Source organism: Lissotriton helveticus, chromosome 7 (assembly GCF_964261635.1).
Source record: "Lissotriton helveticus chromosome 7, aLisHel1.1, whole genome shotgun sequence".
Taxonomy (NCBI): Eukaryota; Metazoa; Chordata; class Amphibia; order Caudata; family Salamandridae; genus Lissotriton; species Lissotriton helveticus.
In genome coordinates this window covers 649,312,973-649,335,190 of record NC_136068.1, presented here as the reverse complement: position 1 = coordinate 649,335,190, position 22,218 = coordinate 649,312,973, and positions in this window count along the sequence as shown.

Sequence of the window (22,218 nt, the reverse complement as noted above, 5' to 3'; positions counted from 1 at the left end):
GTCATAGCTGAGTTTTAAAGAACACAAGAATGTGTGATTTTCAGTTGTTCACGATGGTCAAGTTGCTGTCTACAATCGGGGAAGGGGAGGACGCGGTGTGTTGCTGTGTTTTTGTGTATCCCTGTTTGAAGTTGCTTTTTTTTTTTCTTTTAGAGGGGCTTTTTAGGACATTTTCTTGATGGATATAGCAGTGAACTGGTAAGTGTATGATCTTTTTGTTTTTAGTCACAGATGCATTTGAAGAAGAACACCACGGGTAATGATGAGTCTTCATTTCTAAAGCAGGAGGTGTTTGTTTCTTACAGGTAACACAGAAAGAGCATTTAAGAGCCAGAGAGTCCGCTGAAAAAGAGAAGGGCAAGAGAGTGAAAGAGTAAAAAGAAATGTGGAAGTGGTACAGAAACTGGGGCTTAGCTATCAGTATTGGAAAGGCACCAGAGCGCAGAGGTCTAAGAGCCCAACCCACACTGGATGTTTTGGTTTTGGGAGTTGCTACTGCGAGAAGAACAGGCACTCTCAGGGCCAGCACCTGATCAAATCTGACGATGTGGGTTGTCATCAATATTCCCACCTCACTATCACCACAGGCTTTGTCAAAGGACAAGTCATTATTGGCCCAGGTTTCGCTCAGGGGCTTCTGGCCTGCATGGGCGTAAGGGGTGCAGCCCTATCATTTATGGGAGGAGATGAAAAGAGAACTGCAGGAACACATGATCAGTTCATCACAAAGCGCTGGCTGTTTGGTGGCGAGCAAGTCTGGCGATTGCATTTTGTATGTGATGGGGATTTCAGCTGTGCATGGCAGGGGGGCAAGGACTCACTGGCCGGAAGGTAAAAAACTAAATACCTTTATTGGTCAGCTTGCAGTGTCGCTCGGAATATCTTCCCTGAGGTGCTGAGGGATATGACTCAAGGTGGAGTCAGTTCAGAAGAGCAGCATTGCTGTAGGAACAGATGGTCTGACATGGTGCGAGTGGATGGGTGGCACTAGGCTGGGTATGATGTGGATGTGGAGCCACCCATCTTGTATTTAAAACACTGACTGCAATGAGAGGGAACCTGGGAATACATCTGATAAATAACTCCTCCTATCACCTCCCAACATCCAGCCAGGTAGGGATACTGGATATTGCGAGAGGCTGGAGAGAAATCAAGCCGGAATTTCCTTGGTGTTATACACCTGCAGGGCCTGCTGGCTACTTGACTCTTGAGTAGTTCCTTGAACATTAATGTGACCAGTCAGAGGGATCACTGACATAATATCGATAACATAATTATCGATATAGCAAAATATTGAGTTAAAAATATAGAATACAAAAATATCGAACTCCTATCTCCAAACAGGTAAGTGCAAAAATATCGAATCAAAAATATCATTGTAAAAAATATAGATAGTCAAAATATTGAATTTTTTAGATGGCTTAAAAGTAATTGAAAAATAATAAAATGTGGAATATAATTAACTTAAACATACTTAAAATACTTAAATAACCTTAAAATCAATACATTATTAATTTAAGTTAAAAATAAATAAACATACAATTTAATTTTTAAATGCATACATATATATATATATAAACATAATATTAATAAAACATATATAATATTTTTACCGTAGGTTAGTGGGACAGTAAAATGTACTATTACCACTCCACTGAGTGCAACAGTAGAGAAAGCGTTGGATAGCGTAGGGGTAAAAATTACTATTCCCACTCCAGTGAGTGCAACAGTAGGGAAAGCGTTGGATAGCGGGAAGGTAAAAATTACTATTCCCACTCCAAAGAGGGCAACAGTAGGGAAAGCGTTAGAGATGCGTAGGGATAAAAAATACTATTCCACCTCCAGTGAGTGCAACAGTAGGGAAAGCGTTGGATAGCGGGAAGGTAAAAATTACTATTCCCACTCCAGGTAGTGCAACAGTAGGGAAAGCGTTGGATAGCGTAGGGGTAAAAATTACTATTCCCACTCCAAGGAAGGCAACAGTAGGGAAAGTGTTGGATAACGGTAGTGTAAAAATTAATATTCCCACTCCAGTGAGTGCAACAGTAGGGAAAGCGTTGGATAGCGGGAGGGTAAAAATTACTATTCCCACTCCAGAGAGTCCAACAGTAGGGAAAGCGTTAGATAGCGTATGGGTAAAAATTACTATTCCCACTCCAGAGAGTGCAACAGTAAGGAAAGCATTTGGATAGCGTAGGGGTAAAAATTACTATTCCCACTGAAGGGAGTGCAACACTAGGGTAAGCATTGGATAGCGTAGGGTAAAAATTACTATTCCTAATCCAGTGAGTGCAACAGTAGGGAAAGCGTTGGATAGCAGGAAGGTAGAAATTACTATTCCCACTTCAAAGAGTGCAACACTAGGGAAAGCGTTGGATAGCATAGGGATAAAAATTACTATTCCAGCTGCAGTGAGTGCAACAGTAGGGAAAGCTTTGTATAGCGGGAGGGTAAAAATTGGTTGGTGTCATTTATAGTCAGAGGGTTTAGCAGTTAGGGTCTTTAAATACTCCCCTGGGACCTTCCTCTGTGTTTAATTATTTAATTAAAAATTACTATTCCCACTCCAGGGAGTGCAACAGTAGGGTAAGCATTGGATAGCGTAGAGGTAAACATTACTATTCCCACTCCAGTGAGTGCAACCGTAGGGAAAACATTGGATAGCGTAGGGGTAAAAATGGCTATTCACACTCCATGGAGGGCAACAGTAGGGAAAGCGTTGGATAGCGGGAGTGTAAAAATTACTATTCCCACTCCAGTGAGTGCAACAGTAGGGAAAGCGTTGGATAGGGAGAAGGTAAAAATTACTATTCCCACTCCAGAGAGTGCAACAGTACAGAAAGGATTGGATAGCGTAGGGGTAAAAATTACTATTTCCACTCCAGAGAGTGCAACAGTAGAGAAAGCGTTGGATAGCAGGAGGGTAAAAATTACTATTCCCACTCTAGAGAGTGCAACAGTAGGGAAAGTGTTGGATAGCGTAGGGGTAAAAATTACTATTCCCACTCCAGGGAGGGCAACAGTAGTTAAAGCATTGCATACCAGGAGGGTAAAAATTACTATTCCCACTCAAAGGAGAGCAACAGTTATTATGTTTCTATCTAGGACCCTAATTAGATATTCCCGATTTATGCCCTTGTATGGTTATAATAAAAAATATCCTTATAAAGGCAGAAGAATCATATCCATATTTAGTAATAGCCCATGCAGTCCAAATAAGGCAAGGCTACTCCCCTAGACTCCTAGAAAGTACAGAGCGTTCTTTAAACAAACCAAGCCTCCAGCAGCCCGCGAAATCCCCCTGCTCTTGTTTTGATTTGCACAAGAACTCCTAGAGTCCAGAAAGAACTGTTAGTTCTTAGTGACGTCTTATGTCCAACCTTACGTCAAACCCGGCACCTTTCAGGTATAAATATACCAACGTTGCCTTAAGCAAACACACGGTGGTTTGGAGCAGAGCGGCTATCTACTTGCCCAGAAGCCCAGCTGATGCGAGAGCTGAAGGAAGCCGCCCCTCCCTTTTGACGCACAGAGAAAGACGCTATCTTTTTCTCCAGCCGAGAATATCCAGCTCCGGTGTTTCCAGTCACCATTGCGGGTTGCTGGGAGAACGAGTCCTGAGAAAGAGATACAAGACCTCCTTCATTCTATTACCAAGGTACGTAGCTGACTAAACCCTTAAGAGAATTCCTGATTCAGATTCCTTGGCAAAAAAACAACTTAACTTAAACTACAACTTATTTACTCCTTCCCACGTATTAGGCTTAGGTCAGGTACACCTGGGTAAGCGTATCTTAGGAGCACCAGTTGAGTACGTTAGTCAATGTTTTTATGTATGTATATATTTTATCCATTTTAAAGTATCATATGGCTAAGAAACCATATCAATGCTTTTACAGTATTATTTTATAATACTCCTTTTATTGTACGCACTTTACTTTATGATAAGTATTGTAATTGTGGCAATTCATTTCTCTTGCATTAGAAAGAAGACTGCTCAATAAATAACACCTTTTATTGAAAACGCCAGTCTCTCTATTTCTCTGCACTCTGGGGAAACTAAGTATGCACGATTGACTGAGTGAAATAACCGTCTATTGTTTTCACACGACTCTAGAGATACACTTTTTATTCTGAGGGAGCAAAGTGGTCATGTTTATGCAGTTGTCAGAAACTAATCCCTTCTTGTCTAAATCAGGAGAGTTAACACTTTCCTGAACATTCGAGAAAGTTTCTAGTGACCTCTGAGCTAGCTGGCAAAACAAATTAAGTCTAATATAGTTAGTAGAGACCTAGTCGACCTCAGTCCTACATCTACACTGCTGTTTATATTATTCCAATGCGCAGAGCCTATTGGGAATATAGGAATTACACTACATGGCGCCCAACGTTTGGTAAGGCGATAATCTAACACAAGACATTAGAGTAACTCAGTCGTGCTTTTTCACACAGACCCTTTTTCCCGTAAAAACTCCAATAGACGTCTGGAGTGGGTAAAAGGTTAAAATCCGCCGGAACTTAGTAAGAAGAGATTCCTATGTATTAGTTTATGGTTTAGTCAACATTGAAGGATACAGTGTTCCAAAATATTGTGCCCCTAATCTTTGTTTCCTTGAAACTTGATCTGCAACAAAAAATAACTTTCTGTCAATAGAAATGGTGGAAAGTGACGATGAAACAGAGAGAGCTAGAATAGCAGCTCAGCTCTTAGCGGATGACACAACTCTCCAACAGAATGACCCGGATGCTATAATCATCCCGGTAAATGTAAGACGAACTATAACTAAAAAACGTATAGAAAATGGAGTATCATCACAAGGTGGTACAGTCATATTCATGGTAGAGGCCCATGAATATCTGCAGACAGAGGTATTCTATTCATGGATACACTTTCCAGCAGCAAACGCTGTAACACAAGACTTCCACTGTTACAAAATAGAGGAACCTCCGGATGAATACACTCCTTTCGAGGACGTTGAAATCCCACTAACTTACCAAGAGCACCTGCTCTGGTTTAAAGGCGACCTAAAACATCAAAATCACATCATCAGGCTCGGTCCACTAGGTAGACCAGGAGCCACATGGCCGTTTCTAGCCAGCTACACACCAGAATCCGACATAGAAAAAATGTCAAGCAGAGAACTTTTAGTTAAAATAAAAGAATTAACAAAGGCATACAGAGAATTAGTTCAATTGGCAATGGACGACATAACATATCTGCAGAAATTGAAAGAAACAGATATAACAGAACAACCATTTGAACTTGCCAGAATCATAGAAAAATCCTATGAAGAACTAGGAAGAGATAGTTTGGGTGGGAAACCAATAAAACCACAACTAACTAAAAATCCTGAAAAAACATTTATTAAAAATAATCTAAATAATCCAAAAAAGAGTTGGGAAGGAAATAAACAATCCACTCCCAGAGAAAAAGGATTCCAGTCCAGAGCAAGGTCTCCTCAACGGAGAGAAAGATCTCCGGCCCGAGGACCCAAGTCTCCCCGGAGGGAGCCCACTGAGAAAAGATACAACCTTAGAGCTAGGGATAAATTAAGAAAACCTGATAGATATCAAGATATTGATACACGTCCATCTCGATCTTTTCAGACTTCCTCACAGAAATCGGAAAGAAGAGGACGGTCAGAACACAAAGAAGAGCACGTCAAGTCCAAAGACAAGGAACCTGCTTATCAAAGTAAAACATTACAATTTCCAAAAAAGAAGGTAGCAAGTATTAGAATAAAACATGCCGAGGATACTGAGGACACAACTGAAAAACGGAGAGTGGGCCCAGACAATGCTAGACAGCGCAGCAGAAGTAACAATAGCTCGCAAGATCCTGATGAATCTTCTGGAGACAGTGGACACGAATGAATACATTCAGGTGGAAACTGCAGACACCAGAGTTAGCAAACCCCATAAATTATACAAAATAACACTGCGTATAGCGGGGGACAAAACTAGGAAAGTAAGGGATCTCTTTTGGGATAACTTATCTAAAGGCTATGACATCCTGTTAGCTGAGAAAGACAGGCCACCAGAGTTTGTCAGGGAGTGCCCTCATGGCGAAGAAATGATTATGCCTGCCTTCTCAAATCATATTCCAATACATAAAAAATATACATTTGCAAGAATATGGGCAGTAGCCCAAGCTCCTGCATTATATAAAAATCATGTAGGATGGGATGAGGATTCACCTCCCCACAAAATCCAGTTAAAAAATCAACCCACTGCACAAAGGCAGTACCCAGTTAAACAAGAAGCTAAAAAGCAAGTCAGGGAGATCTTAGATCAACTTGAATACCAGGGGGTGATTGAAACATGCACCTCACAAATGAACAATCCTTTGTTTCCTGTCTCCAAGCCAGACGATTCATATCGTCTAGTTTTGGACTACAGACACCTAAACTCCTGTTGCAAAACATTTTCAGTATAAAACTCACACAGTGCAGCACTAATGAATAACATTGTGCGCCAACAATATAAAACGACATTAGATATCTCTAATGGATTCTTTTGTCAAAACATTGCTTCTGAATGCAGGTATTTGACCGCTTTCTCAATAATGGGGTCACATAAACACTTCTGTCGACTCCCACAGGGATTCAAGAATAGCCCAGGATTATTCTCAGCAAGAGTAACAGAGTTACTACAAATATATGATGATGAGGCATTATCTTATGTCGATGACATCTATCTCACAGATGATGATCTGGAGACACACTTGAAAAGAGCGAACACCATAATACTTGGGTTCGCAGCTGAAGGGTACAAATTCAACTTTAAAAAGTCACGAATTGCTCATCTGACTGTCCTGTTTTTAGGATATGAATTATCAAGTGAAGGCAAGAGCCTAGCAGACAACTTCTTAGAAAAGTGTGCTGTACTCCAAGCTCCAAAAACGCTTAAGAACTTAAAATCAATACTAGGTTTCCTGAATTTCGGAAGAACATACATTCTAAATTAGGCAGAGAGGGTTAAACCTCTCTATGAATTAATAAAACCTGATTTCAAACCAATAAAATGGACTCACAGAAATGTTAAGATTATTACAAACAGACATGTTAACTAAAACAAAATTGCAAACTCGCGAAAACGTACGCAACCTTGTAATCCGAGTCATCCCAGGAAGATGCGGATTCACGTACCTAACCTCTAATTAGGGAGAAACTGTACCAATAGCTTACAAATCACACTTGTACACACAAGCTGAAATGAAATTCAGTTCTACTGAAAAAATTCTAACTGCGGTTCAAACTGCTGTAGCAAAAGAAAGAGCCCTAGCACAAGGTAAACGAATAATAATCGTTACACCAGTACCTGCCCTAGAAGCAGTAACAAAAGCAAGCATTCCAAATGCTAAAGCACTACATCCGAGATGGATACAATGGGTTAATTCTCTTGCTGCAACAGACGTAGTATACAAATTTGATCCTAATTTAACAACACAAGAATTTCTCCAATATGAATATGAATGTCCTCTGCCGACCAAAATCCTGCCTCTAGAACATTACGTCTGTATAATATATACATACGGATCAGTACAACCCGCAGTTGGGGGTAAACAAGCTTACAGTGCTGCGTGCAGGATTGTTAAAGGTCGTTGGCACGGAGGAACATTTAGACCACTGGTCACTAAAACCCAATCTCTAGGAGATTGTACAGCTCAGCGAGCTGAACTACTAGCATTTAAGATGGCGCTTGAAAATACCGATCGCGAATTCGCCACACTAATAGTGTGCGACTCATATTACTGCGGTCAGTCTTATAATGAATACTTGCAGAACTGGGTTCAAAACGGCTTCAAAGATGCAAAAGGTGGCACAATCAAGCATAAAACGCTTTGGGAACAAGTAGTTCTTTTACAGAAAGAACTACAAAAGACTCACGTGATACATACACTGAGTCATCAACGTGATGGCGTTCACGTTGCGGGGGATTCATTGGCTGATGAAGCCGCAAAGGCAGCTGTGCAAACGGCTTCTGTAGCTGCTATCACCCGGTCAAAAACAAAAATAGACAGCGATATAATGCAAGCTGTCAGTGCTTCAGTAAAAGATGATAGAAAAACACTCCCGAAAGGCTTTCCAGTAAAGTACTCATACATAACTGATGCGAATAATGTTCCTTTTGCTCGAATCCCTGGAGTGGGGGATAGGGCAATTCCAAACATGGAACACAGGTTAGGACTAATTTTAGCGGCACACGAAGGGCTCGCTTCTGCACACGCTGGTGTTTCTGCCACAATATCGTTATTAAAACAGAGATATTGGTGGCCGCACATGAGAAAACAAACTAGGAACTATGTTCTAGAATGTGAAGTATACCAAAGATTGAAAGTATCAACAGTGAAACGACCAGCACAGACGCCCCTTCTAATCTCAGATAAACCATTAGCGTGTGTTTACCTGGACCACTGTGGTCCCTTACAAAGGGATGGCAACTATAAATATATCATGGTCGCAGTGGATTCCTGCACGAGATTCATTTGGATGTGGCCCCAGCGCTTGGCTGATGCCAGAACTGTTATAAAAGATTTGCGAGTCTTTATCGGCACATACAACACATGTGGCATGCTACATTCTGACCAGGGTACTGAGTTTAGCTCTCGGGCTTACAAGGAGGCCATGGCCAGCATAGGCATTGCATTGCGGTACTCTTCTCCCTTCCATGCTGAGGGAAATACGGTAGTGGAAAGAAAAAAACGGGACATTAAGCAGTCTATAACAGCGAGGGTATTAGGTTCGGGTGATGGGTGAGTCAAACATTTAACAAGTGTCCAACATAGTCTTGACAATCTGCCAAGAAATTCTCTAAAAGGTCTCACTCCCTACGAACTATTGTTCGGTACTAGAATGCACATTCAGGATCTAGATTGTCACACTTCAGTGGTAGAAGAAAAAGCCTTTGATATCAAAGACCGTTTGGCTGTTTTACAGGACTTAAATGAAACAAGAAAAAGTCTGAGTAATATAAATTTAAAGCCAACAACCACTGAAGGAAAACCACCTGTCCCTGCAAGACCTGTCTGGATTCCAAAGATTGGGGATCTGGTCAGAGAAAAGATCGCGGTGAAGAAGGAATTTGGGCCTTCTTACAGAAAAGAAGTACCTGTCTTAGCTGTCAGCGGAACAAGATCAGTAGTACTACCACCCCTTGCTGGTAAAAAGGAGAACCCAGTTGTATCCATCGACCTAGTAAAACCACAATCATGTGGCCAATAAAAAGTAGTAGGCCCAGTGGACTCCCAAGAAATAGCAGAAGACCACATTTTGCTACAATCCAAGAGGTTCAAACTGAAAGACTAATCACATTTGATAAACCTGCAGTGAATAAATAAGGACTATGCAACAAAGCCATGGAACTTGTGCCTCTTGAAACCCAAATTGCAACAGTTCATCAAGAAACACCTGTCTACAACGATGTAGCCTCAGACTATGCTAATGAAACAAAGAAAATTGCAAAGACAAATGAAAATCCGGAAGCAATTCCAACAATTGACAGAACTGCATCTGGCTGCTTCATCAATTTCGATGACTTTTCTGATGATCCCAGTGAGCATGAAGAAACGCCAGCAACAAAAACTTTCAAAGAAAAAATGACTGAACTCTTTCAACAACTAAAAGAAACATATCTGATTTCACCATGGATTGAATTTTGGATTGTGTTAGGTGTACATTAAGCATGGGCGGATTTTGCGGATCCACGATTCGCGGATTTGCGTATTCACGGATCGTGGATCCGCAAAATCCGCGGATTTTGCTGATTTGCGTATCTGCGGATTTGGGGCGGGGCTTCCATGCGAGTGCACATGCCTCTTGTGTGCATTAAAGGTCAGAGACCGATCAGAGCAGCAGATGAAGATACAGAAGCTCCTGGCCACAGGAACAGCACGAGGATTGCGCTTGTGAAAGTCATTGGATGCAAAGGCCTCTGTCCAGCATCACAGCTGATTTTCGATGGTATATTTGGGAAGAAGGCACATCTGCCCAGCCTTGACAACGCTCACGATTGTTTTTTGGGCCGATGAATGAGTCACTGAATTTAAGCTTCAACTAGGGCCCATGCTTAATTGATATCTGTAAGTGCTTCCGGTTGAGGTTTAATTTTTGTGCCAGGACCATCGTGCCAGAATGAACCCTGCCCTTCATATTTATTCAAGAAGACGCCACCTGCCTGGCCTGTTGTTACTATTTTACGATGGCGCCGGCAAGCTGCCAGCTCCATCCTAAACTAAATACTAAATTAGCTTCGACAGGAAGCTTGAATAGATTAAATAAAGCAGATGCACGAGCACCTGCTTTATTTGATCTATTAGTGCTTCCTGTTGAGGCTAATTTAGTAACTATTTTAGGATGGCGCTGGCAGCTTGCCGGCGCCATCGTAAAATAGTTACAACAGGCCAGCAAGGCTTTAACTTTTGCCCTCGGAATCCGCCGCTCGCGGATTTGCGAATTCGCGGTAAATTCGCGGGAGTTCGCGGATCGCGAATTTACCGAAAATTCGCAAAATCCGCGAGCGTAACGGATTTTGCGCTCATGCTTAGTGTACATTTCCTCCTACTTTGGCTCATCATGGTTTTATGTTTGGGTAGATTTATTGATGGAAAATATAGTACAATGGACACAGCAAGTCAGAACATCAACTTGGTCCAAAAGCCTCACAGATCCTCTCACGTCAAGAAAAGAGAACTGTCATCAGTGAACATCACAGCCAATCCAATACCCGGTGGGGTAGCATGGGACAAAACGGATTATGAAATCTATGGCCCGATTGAGCTCTTGAACTATCCACATCAATTTAAGGTTTCCTTAAGTGACTTTGTGACACCAAGTACTTTCTCTGATGATTGGGACTTTGAAAATATTAATAATATGATGTCAGATTTAGTAATGTCAGCAAAATTTACAGAACATGATTATTTACAGGGTTCATCGAACTATGAAGAAATGTACTTATATAATCATTATGGTCATCACTATTTGCATAAATCTGCTCAACCTAGAAATGTTTTGAATTATAATCAATGGGAACATTGTCCAACACCGCCAAAAGGCAGCTCGAAAACATTTTATGAGAAATTCACATGCTTCTCAGGGTTTAACAACAGTGATCCAGAAACGTTTTATTTCAAAATGTTAAATAAGACAGGAATGAAAACAATGTTGACAAATACTAAATTAATTTATTCTGAAAAGTTTTATGAAAAGATGTCTACATTTGGTTTTGAATTTTGGAAAAACAATATTGAAACAAAAACCATCTGGGGTTCAAAAGAATGGCAGGTACAAGGTCTAGAAGCATTATTTAGGGCCTGCATGATCCCAGAACAAATAATATTTCTGAATGTCACAATTCAATAAACTACTTGTCTTGGCCTAGCTAAGATAAAAGACTTAAATAAACCATCTATTCCAAAGCCCATACCTGATAGTAATAGCACTACAGATGTGGAGATAGACGTATCCCATATTTTATACCAAAACAGAACACATCCTGATTGGAAAAAATGGTTGATCTGGCCCACAGACACTAATAACTGTCAAGATAGATTCCTGAACAAAACACAGGGGTTAAAATAGAACAGCCCAGACCCAAGATATTCCCAGAGACAACATCCAGGGATAGTTACAACATAGAGTGTAGGGAAACTATGCCTCGAATGGCTACAGAAATCCACACTGGCTGAAATTAAGCAACACTTGACTTTACTTAAAGACAGTGCCGACTTGCGAGATTTCATACTGGGACCTCGCAAACAGCGTCAAAAACGTTTCATAGCGGCCGGTATATACACTGCATACAACGAAGCTTGGAAAGAAACACAAATTGAAACATCTGAAAAGATACGAGAAATTGATTGTATTAATTTGGAAAAATCACTTTCTGTAGTGGACAATGGGTTAATGACTCTGTCCTCCAGAATATATTCACTGGACAGCATTGTATCATCTGCTATTGATATAATAGAGCAGGACTTGCTAATGTTACAACATGGTCAGTCCAAATTGCGTTCTATTGTACAGCTTGGCTGGAGGTTGCAAAACCTGCATTCAGGCTACGTGCCATGGCGTTTAATCAACACAACGTCATTATTCTCTATCTTTAACCTTACTGATAAACAAATCAGTTTGGCACAAAAAGGAGCCGACTATACGATTCTGAGCATTGAAAAACTTGAGAGATTACCATTGACAATGTCAGAGAGACCTGTCATTGAATGGATAATACACGGAACAATTACAATTCCGACAACAACTTTCCAGTTTAAATATTGCCCAGAGTATATACCAGCAGGCCAGTATGAAAGGTTGGGTAAAGGATACATCAAATCAACCTGGGATTTACCTTACACACACAAATGTTATAGTGAAGGAAAAAAGGAAGTATTCCTTAGTGGTAACCATTGTAAAAAATCACTAAGTGGTACACTTCTGTGTCAAGGTATTAACTTGCACGGAGCCTGCGATGGGTCTTCAAACAACCTTTCATGTCACCTGCATGGCGCTCCTACAAAACAGATAGAGCCATTTTTCAGACAGCTTTAGAATGGCAGTTATGTTCTAATAAGTGACCACAGCTGTTGTGGCATGGTGCCAGGAAAACCCTATCTCATAACCGTCACTTTCAGGGTCATTTGCTGTATGCAAGTATTGTATCCACACAGCAATCCAGACATGGAGGCTGCGTTATGGCCTTCTTTGAATATCTCTTCTATTCGAATTGATACTTTAAGCAGAATGAAATCCATTCTTTTACAGACAACTGTGCCTTTAACCTCGTCCAAAGAGACGTATGATCTGCAAGTTGCAAGGACAGCGGCAGAGATACATTCCCTATTATCAACAAATTACCCCGTACATTTCGTAGAAATGTTAAGTCAAATCTTAAACATGTCTGATACCAGTGGCATCGCACATGTATTTAAGACAGTTTTTTCGGGACTGTTAGCACCCTTTGAAACAGTTCTGGGCATTTTCCCGAATTTTGTCCATTCGTTATTTGGCGGTCTGCCTCTTATTTTGGGACTCGTAGCAGGAATTTTTTGTTTTTGATCCTTCTGCTCCGATATGGCAAGCCAAGCCACAGACAAGACTCCAGCAACGATGGGAGAAACGATCCTAGCTATACGCTACCGGGACCGCATCCCTAAAGTCCTCGGATTAGCCCGGCTAAGAGATCTAAGTACAACTTGGTTTCTTTCATTCAGACCAATCTGGCAAGATTGCATCTTACCTGTGCTTCGATGTATGCTATGCGGAGAAGAATGCGTGTTGGACGTCTGTCTTACACTACCATCAGCAATACCAATGGATATAGATACCTTGATAGGTCCGGTAACGACTCATGCATCATGTTGTCCCCAGCGGCTACCTATTCTGATGACGGCATTCGTTGAGACTTCACCATTACGAGTAGGTGGCGGTGAAGTACGAGAGGAAAGCAGCACCAAACAGGTACAATCTTCTGTGAGCATTGCTGATCCAAACATTGATGATAGCAATCATTCTCACATATGCACAATTTTGGCATTTTCGAACTTGGTCGAACTTTCACCTGATGTTGTAGACCAATTTTTTGCAAGCCTGTCTGATATGATGTTCTCCCCTGAACAACGAGAATAACTTTTAAAACAGCGAGCACACAGCGTTTCCTGAACTCTGAATTCGGCCTTCAGTTTTGATAAACAAAAGCTACTGAAAACGTTTGGAACTATTTTTTCCCCGGAAAGCGAAATTATTTTTTTTCACTTCCAAAATATTTTCCCTTTTTCTGGCACATGGTACTGTGCTCAAAGTAGAACTATTCTTAGAGAACAGAGCTTTTAATTTTAGGATAACTAGAGAAAATATTTTACCTCAGCCTCTAGCACATGTACAGCATTTGTATAAATATGTGATGGAATGGTCTCGACCTTCTTTTCTGTATACAGAGCCATTTCATGTGTAATTTTCGCAATTCATTCAGCTGATATATATATGCATTTAACTGAATGATAACACTGCTTGAAAAGCGTACAGTACCAATACTCATTTTCGTGTATTTACCATATACCATTTCAAATGCGAATTATGTATTTTGGGGTGGGTTATATAACACACATGCATCGTTATATGTTTAATATTGCTTAGTTTTTAGTAATGATGGACATTAATACGTGGAGTGGGTGTTGTGTTTCTATATAGGACCCTAATTAGATATTCCTGATTTATGCCCTTGTATGGTTATAATAAATAATATCCTTATAAAGCCATAAGATTCATATCCATATTTAGTAATAGCCCATGCAGTCCAAATACGGCAAGGCTACTCCCCTAGACTCCTAGAAAGTACAACGCGTTCTTTAAACAAACCAAGCTTCCAGCAGCCCGGGAAATGCCCCTGCTCTTGTTTTGATTTGCACAAGAACTCCTAGAGTCCAGAAAGAACTGTTAGTTCTTAGTGACGTCTTATGTCAGACCTTACGTCAAACCCGGCACCTTTCAGGTATAAATATACCAACGTTGCCTTAAGCAAACACACGGTGGTTTGGAGCAGAGCGGCTATCTACTTGCCCAGAAGCCCAGCTGATGCGAGAGCCGAAGGAAGCCGCCCCTCCCTATTGACGCACAGAGAAAGACGCTGTCTTTTTCTCCAGCCGAGAATATCGATCTCCAGTGTTTCCAGTCACCATTGCGGGTTGCTGGGAGATCGAGTCCTGAGAAAGAGATACAAGACCTCCTTCATTCTATTACCAAGGTACGGAGATGACTAAACCCTTAAGAGAATTCTTGATTCAGATTCCTTGGCAAAAAAACAACTTAACTTAAACTGCAACTTATTTACTCCTTCCCACGTATTTGGCTTAGGTCAGGTACACCGGGGTAGGCGTATCTTAGAAGCACCAGTTCAGTATGTTAGTCAATGTTTTTATGTATGTATATATTTTATCCATGTTAAAGTATCATATGGCTAAGAAACCATATCAATGCTTTTATAGTATTATTTTATAATACTCCTTTTACTGTACGCACTTTACTTTATGATAAGTATTGCAATATTGGCAATTCATTTCTCTTGCATTAGAAAGAAGACTGCTCAATAAGTAACACCTTTCATTGAAAACGCCCGCCTCTCTATTTCTCTGAACTCTGGTGAAACTAAGTATGCACGATTGACTGAGTAAAATAACCGTCTATTGTTTTCACACGACTCTAGAGATACACTCTTTATTCTGAGGGAGCAAAGTTGTCATGTTTATGCGGTTGTCAGAAACTAATCCCTTCTTGTCTAAATCAAGAGAGTTAACTCTTTCCTGAAAATTCGAGAAAGTTTCTAGTGAAGTTAGTTGGCAAAACTAATTAAGTCTAATATAGTCAGTAGAGACCTGGTCGACCTCAGTCCTACCTCTACACTGCTTTTTATATTATTCCAATGCATAGAGCATATTGGGAATATAGGAACTACACTACACAGTAGGGAAAGTAAATACTTCATATATGATTAAAAATAAATTAAATATTACTACTAATTACAAATTAATTAAAATTCATTACCAATTTAATATAATAATTAATCAATTAAAAATAATAAAGAAAATGAATTACTAAAAAATAATTATCTATTACTTCAAATTAATTACCAACAACAATTAATTAATTAACAATTGAAAAATAATTAACAATTAATTCAAAATAAATACCAATTAATAAATTAAAAAATGTAATTAATTACAATTAAATTACTTCCCACCCAATTCCCCTATAAACCCACAACCTGCTACAGAAAATAAATTAATAAAATGAACATATTTATCAATTAATCATTTAATAAAAATTATTTACCAATTATATTTTAATTAATTACCAATTAAAAATTAATTAACAATTAATTCAAAATAAATACCAATAAATTAAATTAAAATATTTAATTCATTATAATTAAATTACTTCCCACCCTATTCCCCTATAAACCCTCAACCCGATACAGAAAATAAATTAATACAATTAACATAATTATCAGTTAATCAATCAATTAAAATTAATTACCAATTATATTTTAATTTATTAACAATTAATTCAAAATGAATACCAATAAATAAATTAAAATTTTTAAATAATTACATTTAAATTACTTCCCAGCCTATTCCCCTAAAAACCCACATCCCGATACAGAAAATAAATTAATAAAATTAACATAATTTTCAGTTAATCCATTAATAAAAATAAATGACCAATTATATTTTAATTAATTACCAATTAAAAATTAATTAACAATGAATTCAAAATAAATACCAATAAATAAATTAAAATATTCAATTAATTTTATTTAAATGACTTCCCACCCTATTCCCCTATAAACCCACAAGCCGCTCCAGAATTGTATTATGCAAGAATTAAATACCATAAAATTAATTAATTAAAATAAATTATAAAATAAAAATACACTTTTAAGACATATACTGACATAAAAAACACTTACATATTATTAAAAAATAAATATTAACTTACTTACCTAAAATTCGATATTTTTGTTGTCTATATTCTGTCCATCGATATTTTTGTTGTCTATGTTCTGTCCATTCTATATTTTGTCCATTCTATATTTTGGATTCGATATTACTGCTATTCTATTCGATATTTTTGTAGTCTATATTCTGTCCGTTCGATATTTTGGCCATTCTATATTTTTAACTCAATATTTTGCCCATTTATATTTTTTACTCGATATTATGAATGTATACCCAGTGAGAGTACCTGCCGTTCAGTCTGTGGCACCTGGCCATCTTCAATGCTTACACACAGCTTTTTGAAAACCTTAAAGCATCTTGAAAGACCCTTTTCCTAAAAAATATGACCTGATTTAAACAAACTTCCTTCTCTTTTTTTAACTTCTCTCGAGTTTCCTTACCTAACAAATTTGAAAATGTAGAGATGTTTGCATCAACCAGTGTCTACTGGATAGCACAGCTTGGTGGGTTACCAACTTACCTGTTGGCTGCATAGACATTTGTGTAAACCTTCGCATTTTTAAAGATCGTTTTACCTAGATATTCCAAGGTAGTCTGAAAAGATGTTTGATTTAGATATTAAATGCACAATCAATTGCATAGTGTGGTATACTGCTTTAGATTGGAAACACTTTAAAACAAATGGTGAGCAAGAGAGAGTGCTTGGTAGCCTAGCCCTGTACTCCAGAAAGGTAGGCACATGCTGTACATAGGCCCTGTTGGGCTCCACTCACTCATTCTTGGACATGAACAGACCCACTCTAGAAGCCGGAGCCATGCTCCAAAGAAGAGAACCGGCAGCCTTGGAGCCACCTGCCACTGTAGGCAGGAAGCACATCTTGTTGGCCTGGTGCTAAGTAGTGTGCTTTTTCTATGGTGAGGAAGCAAAAGCCACACAATTGATGGACGGAATGCAGAACAAATCAAAACATTCAACCCCAGTCGATCGATTAGGATCGACTATATTGTTCAGCCATGAAATTTTTGTTGACTGCATTTATTGAGAAATTATGTTAACAATGTTTTTTTTTTAAAGAACCTTTATTGTTGTAGCAACGAAATACAAACATGGGCCTACAACCAATCCGGTCAGCCGCTATTCAAATCAGGAAAATAGCAATGAAGTGTAAAAACATACAGTGGTCCGGAGACCGAGGGCTGATAAGCATCCAGGATATGACGTTCATTTAAATTACCATGCAAGAATGAGGATCTAAGAAGGTTCAGTTTACAATAATGAAAAATACATTGAAAATCAGTGCCGTACAATCATACACTCCCCTACTATAGCTAACTAAAAGCAAAAAGTATCGCCAGTGATGTACATATATTTGAAGTGATGGGGCATAAGAGTCAGGATAGCTGTAAAAAACACATAACATTCATGGCGAACTAGCCCCACCCCTCAAGGCGAAACACACTATGGGAAACATGGAAGACGACGACATCGAAAAAGGAAAAGGTCAAAAGGCCATAGAAACAAAGACCGAACAAAGTAACAAACCCCTCCCCCAACCCCCAACCCTGCACCCCTGCAGAAGGCTACGGCCTACCCCCCCCCCCCAGCAGCGTGCCTGTCGCCCTAAATAAGAGACCCCAAATACAGGGAAGAAAAAGGGAAAAAGAAGAAGACAAAATGTAGGAGAAGGGCCCTCAATCCGGCCATCCTGCCCCTCCCACCACCGCGTTCAAAAATCGTCTGAACAGCAATGGTATAAGAAGTATAAATAACAGCAATCACTTATAACGCAATCAATTACATCCCCGCTAAGTGCCCCTTAAATCACCGTCAACCATCTATGAGTCCCTCCATGTCCCAAGTGGATTCACCCCTGGCCTCTTCTGTCAATAGTGCCAACGTATAACCATCCCTCAAACAGGATACAAAGTAGCACAAAGGGTCCGAATGTACGGGGAGGATCAGGCAGTATCGTCGCTCCATAGGATTCCAGCCACCAAAACCCCGCTGATGATGTATGGCGGAAGTCTGACTGCGGCAATATCAACACCGCCAAAAGTCTTAAGTCCGAACACAGTCCCGCCAGCCATGGAAAAGGAATCACACGATGCGAGAAACGCCGAAACCCCGCCGGGGCCGCCCATACCATGGATCGATGCTGTTCCCTCACTCGCCGATCAGAAAAAGGCCCCGAGGAGACAATCACATGTGCAACAGGTTTATCCACAGCAATCTCATGAACCAAGTCTATCCGCGTCTCCACGAATGCAGACTCATCCGGGGAACTCGTCAATGAATCAGAGGCAGACACATCGGCGCCTCCTTGAGAGTGATCCATGCCGTTACAGAATGGTGGGACAACAATGGCGGCCATCCTTTTCCCCAATTCTCGGGCCTCCCGGATCAGGGTAGTCTGCAGGGTTGTTAGTGCAGCCAGTATATCTCTGGACGTGGGTGTTTTCTCGTGGTGCCAAACCCCAGGACTCCCTTGTACAACGGTTTCTCTGCCCGGATGAGGGGTGCGCAAGAGGGTGTCATCCGCCATTTTAGTCGTTCCTGCCTCCTCCTTCTTCATTCACAGAGGGATCTCAATAGTCGGGGCAGGCATCGCAAAGGAGGGTCACCAATAGGCTAAACAAGCTCCCTGCTGCTCCCCGGGAGCCACCCACCGGTTCCCTGGGGGGCTGTTAATATGACCGGGTATCACACCGAAGGGGAACTGGGTATCATGGATTCTCTCCGGCCCAGCTATACCGCACCTCCCGCAGGGCAATCCACTATTTGGAGTGGGTTGGTATCATCGCTTTTGACCCGCAGGTCTCAGGTTCCCTCCGACCGGCTTCCCATCGCAACCAGAGGCCGCTGTTGTTGCAGTCACGGCCAGGCACTCTCCTCAATCGAGATCCCGGTCTCAGCACCTCGAAGGCCGCCAAACAGTCGGGGACATTTCTTCGGGTCTACCGCACGGTGAAGCCTCAGAAGCAAATGGTAAATGAATGATTTCCTTCACCTACTTAGATAAGCAAACACTTCTCAGGATAATTGCCAGGATATATGTGCGGGGTGAGAGGGCTCACGGAGCCGAGCGTTTATGCAGCCATCCCGATCGCCATCTTGGCTCCTCCCCCTATGTTAACAATGTTGACAATTTTAAAATATTGTATTTTTGTCTACTTTCCTGATTCGAGCTTAAGAGGACTTGGCCTTGAGGCTAACATCTCTGTACTTCCAACGTTTTTGTGAGGGTTCTTTGAGGTGTGTGTGTTTATTATGGTGACTTTTCAGCGTTCAAGACAGATGCAAAGATGATGCTACTGTGCGCGTTTGTGAGTGGAAACAACGTTCTGATGTGCCTCAAGCCGGCAATATGTACCCATAAATCACATGCCCAACAATTGCGTCTGGGTTGTGTTATTTTTCTTACACAAAACCAACGCAGATTGTTCAGGTGGGAATTACAATAGTATTGGATAGTAACTCAATGTATCTCAAACTTGTGCAATATGCTATTGTGCATTACTTTGCCTCAGGGGCATTGCATGGGTGGTGTATGTGAGATCCAATGTACCCACTTAATTGGTTTTGCTACAAAGCCCTAACTACAAAGATTTGTAGACAGAGTTTTGTGCCAAAATCCCGTGCCTCATCAAGGCAGGCACAATAAGGAGACATGTTTTAATTTCACCTTGGTTTTCCCACTTCTCATTTGTGCTGCATTGTGCAATACACATAAAACGGGGGTAAAGCCTTAAAGCACAGGTTTTATACTGGATGGGACTACTTCCAGTACAAAACCAGAGTTTTGTCAAATTCAGAATCCCTTGCACTATGGCCCACGGATGGCTTGATTGATGCATGCCTGCCTAAAGTGCAAAGAGAGAGCAGAATGGTGACACATCTTAGTAGCTGTTATGCTATTCTGCTCTCTTACTTTCACACAATGTAATTCAGGGCAACAGTTTTACTGGCTCCCCTGCATTGTTTGACTTCATAAATGTAGGCTTTCATCTCCAAAGAGGGGGGTGAAGTCATTGAAGTTAAGTCTCTGTGCCAGAGACAAATGCGACTGTCTGTTTATAAGGGATGGAGAGAGAAGGATAGTGTTAGAAATTGGGTTTCTGGTTGGCAGAGGTATGTACCCTGTCCAAGCAGAAACCATAATCCTAGTCAGCGTAAGAGTAGTACACAAGAAGTTCACCTGTGCTCACCCTCTGGTAGCTTGGCACAGAGTAGTCAGGCTGAACTAAAAAGTCAATGTGTAAAGTATTTGTGCACACACACACACACACACACACACAAAGTGAAAACACCACAAAAGTACTCCACACCAGTTTTGAAAATTATCCAATAATTATCTTAGTAAATCAAGACAAAAACAATAAAATCTAATATACACAAATTGAGTTATGAATTCTGCAAGATTAAATCAAAAAATAGTGCTTAGAAATCAATACCTCCAACTAGGGCAATCTGGTGCCATTTCACCCAGGCACATCCAAAAGTTTAGTCTGACTACGATGGAGCGTGAGCAGGATACAGGAGTCACACAGGCCTTCGATGCATTGAAGCTCAGGACAATGCATTGAGCATAGGAGGTGATGTGTTGCTGTCAAAGGCAATGCGTTGTTTCCAAATTTAGGTAACCTCCTGATATATCTATGTCAAGAAGCACTGTGCATCTGGCATATGCCTGAATGTCCAACCACGGGGCGTGTCAGGGTCTAAGGACAGTGTGTTGCAGACATCGGCTATGCAGTGTCTGGGGCCCGGGCAGCAGCAGTGATGCGTCAGTGCTCTGTTGGCAAAGTTGAGGCTGGACTGTAAGTTGTGGTCATTGCATTGCACACTCAGCAAGCGTTATCAGCAGCACCAGTGCAAGCAGTAGCGATGTGTCAGAATAGGGAGGGAATGCCTGGCCAGTCAATGCTTCGGCGTCAATACGTTGCTTTCTTAAGCAGCAGCACCAACCACTCACTTCCAAAGGCCCAGGACTGGATTTGGCACCGCTTGGCAGAGCAGGACTGACACAGCTGAGAAACCCAGGTGCTGGTAGACAGATGCAGATGAAGTATTTGATATTTCTGGGACTTTAGAAACAAGAGGCAAGCCCAGCAAGCCCTTGGAGAACATTTAGAGTTGCAGGATGTTGAGTGTCAAGCCCAGTTCTCTCACTCCCAGGCAAGAAGCAGCAGGCAGCAGCCCAACACCAACACAGCAAGACAAACAGCAAAGTAGTAGTCCAACTTGGGAGCCCATCTGCTTTTTTTCCTGGCAGAATGTCCTCAGTTCCAGAAGTGCTCTGAGTATATGGTGTCAGAGGTCCAGTAGTTATACCCATTTAGCCTTTGGATTTGGAAGACTTCAAAGAAACGTCTTTGTAGTGCACAAGACCCTGCCCTTCCCTTACTCCAGACTCCCTACAGAGGGGTATGCAACCCTCTGTGTGGGGACAGGCACAGTCCTCTTCAGGTGCAAGTGTCAGCTCCTCCCTCTCTCGCTTGTTCAGAAAGACCAATCAGTCTGGTGATGGGTCATCAGGATGTGAGCGACACACCTCAGCTCCCTTTGTGTGTGGCTGTCTAGAGGGGATGCACAAAGCCAAGCTGTCATCAAACCCAGTTGTGTAGTCCAGAGACAGGCAGAAGGCCTAAAGTAAGAAATTCCAACTTTCTAAAAGTAGCATTTTCCGACCTGCAATTTAAAAAACCAAAGTAACTAAAAGATATGTTTTCAAATTGCGAGCCTTAAGACACTAAACTTACACTTCCTG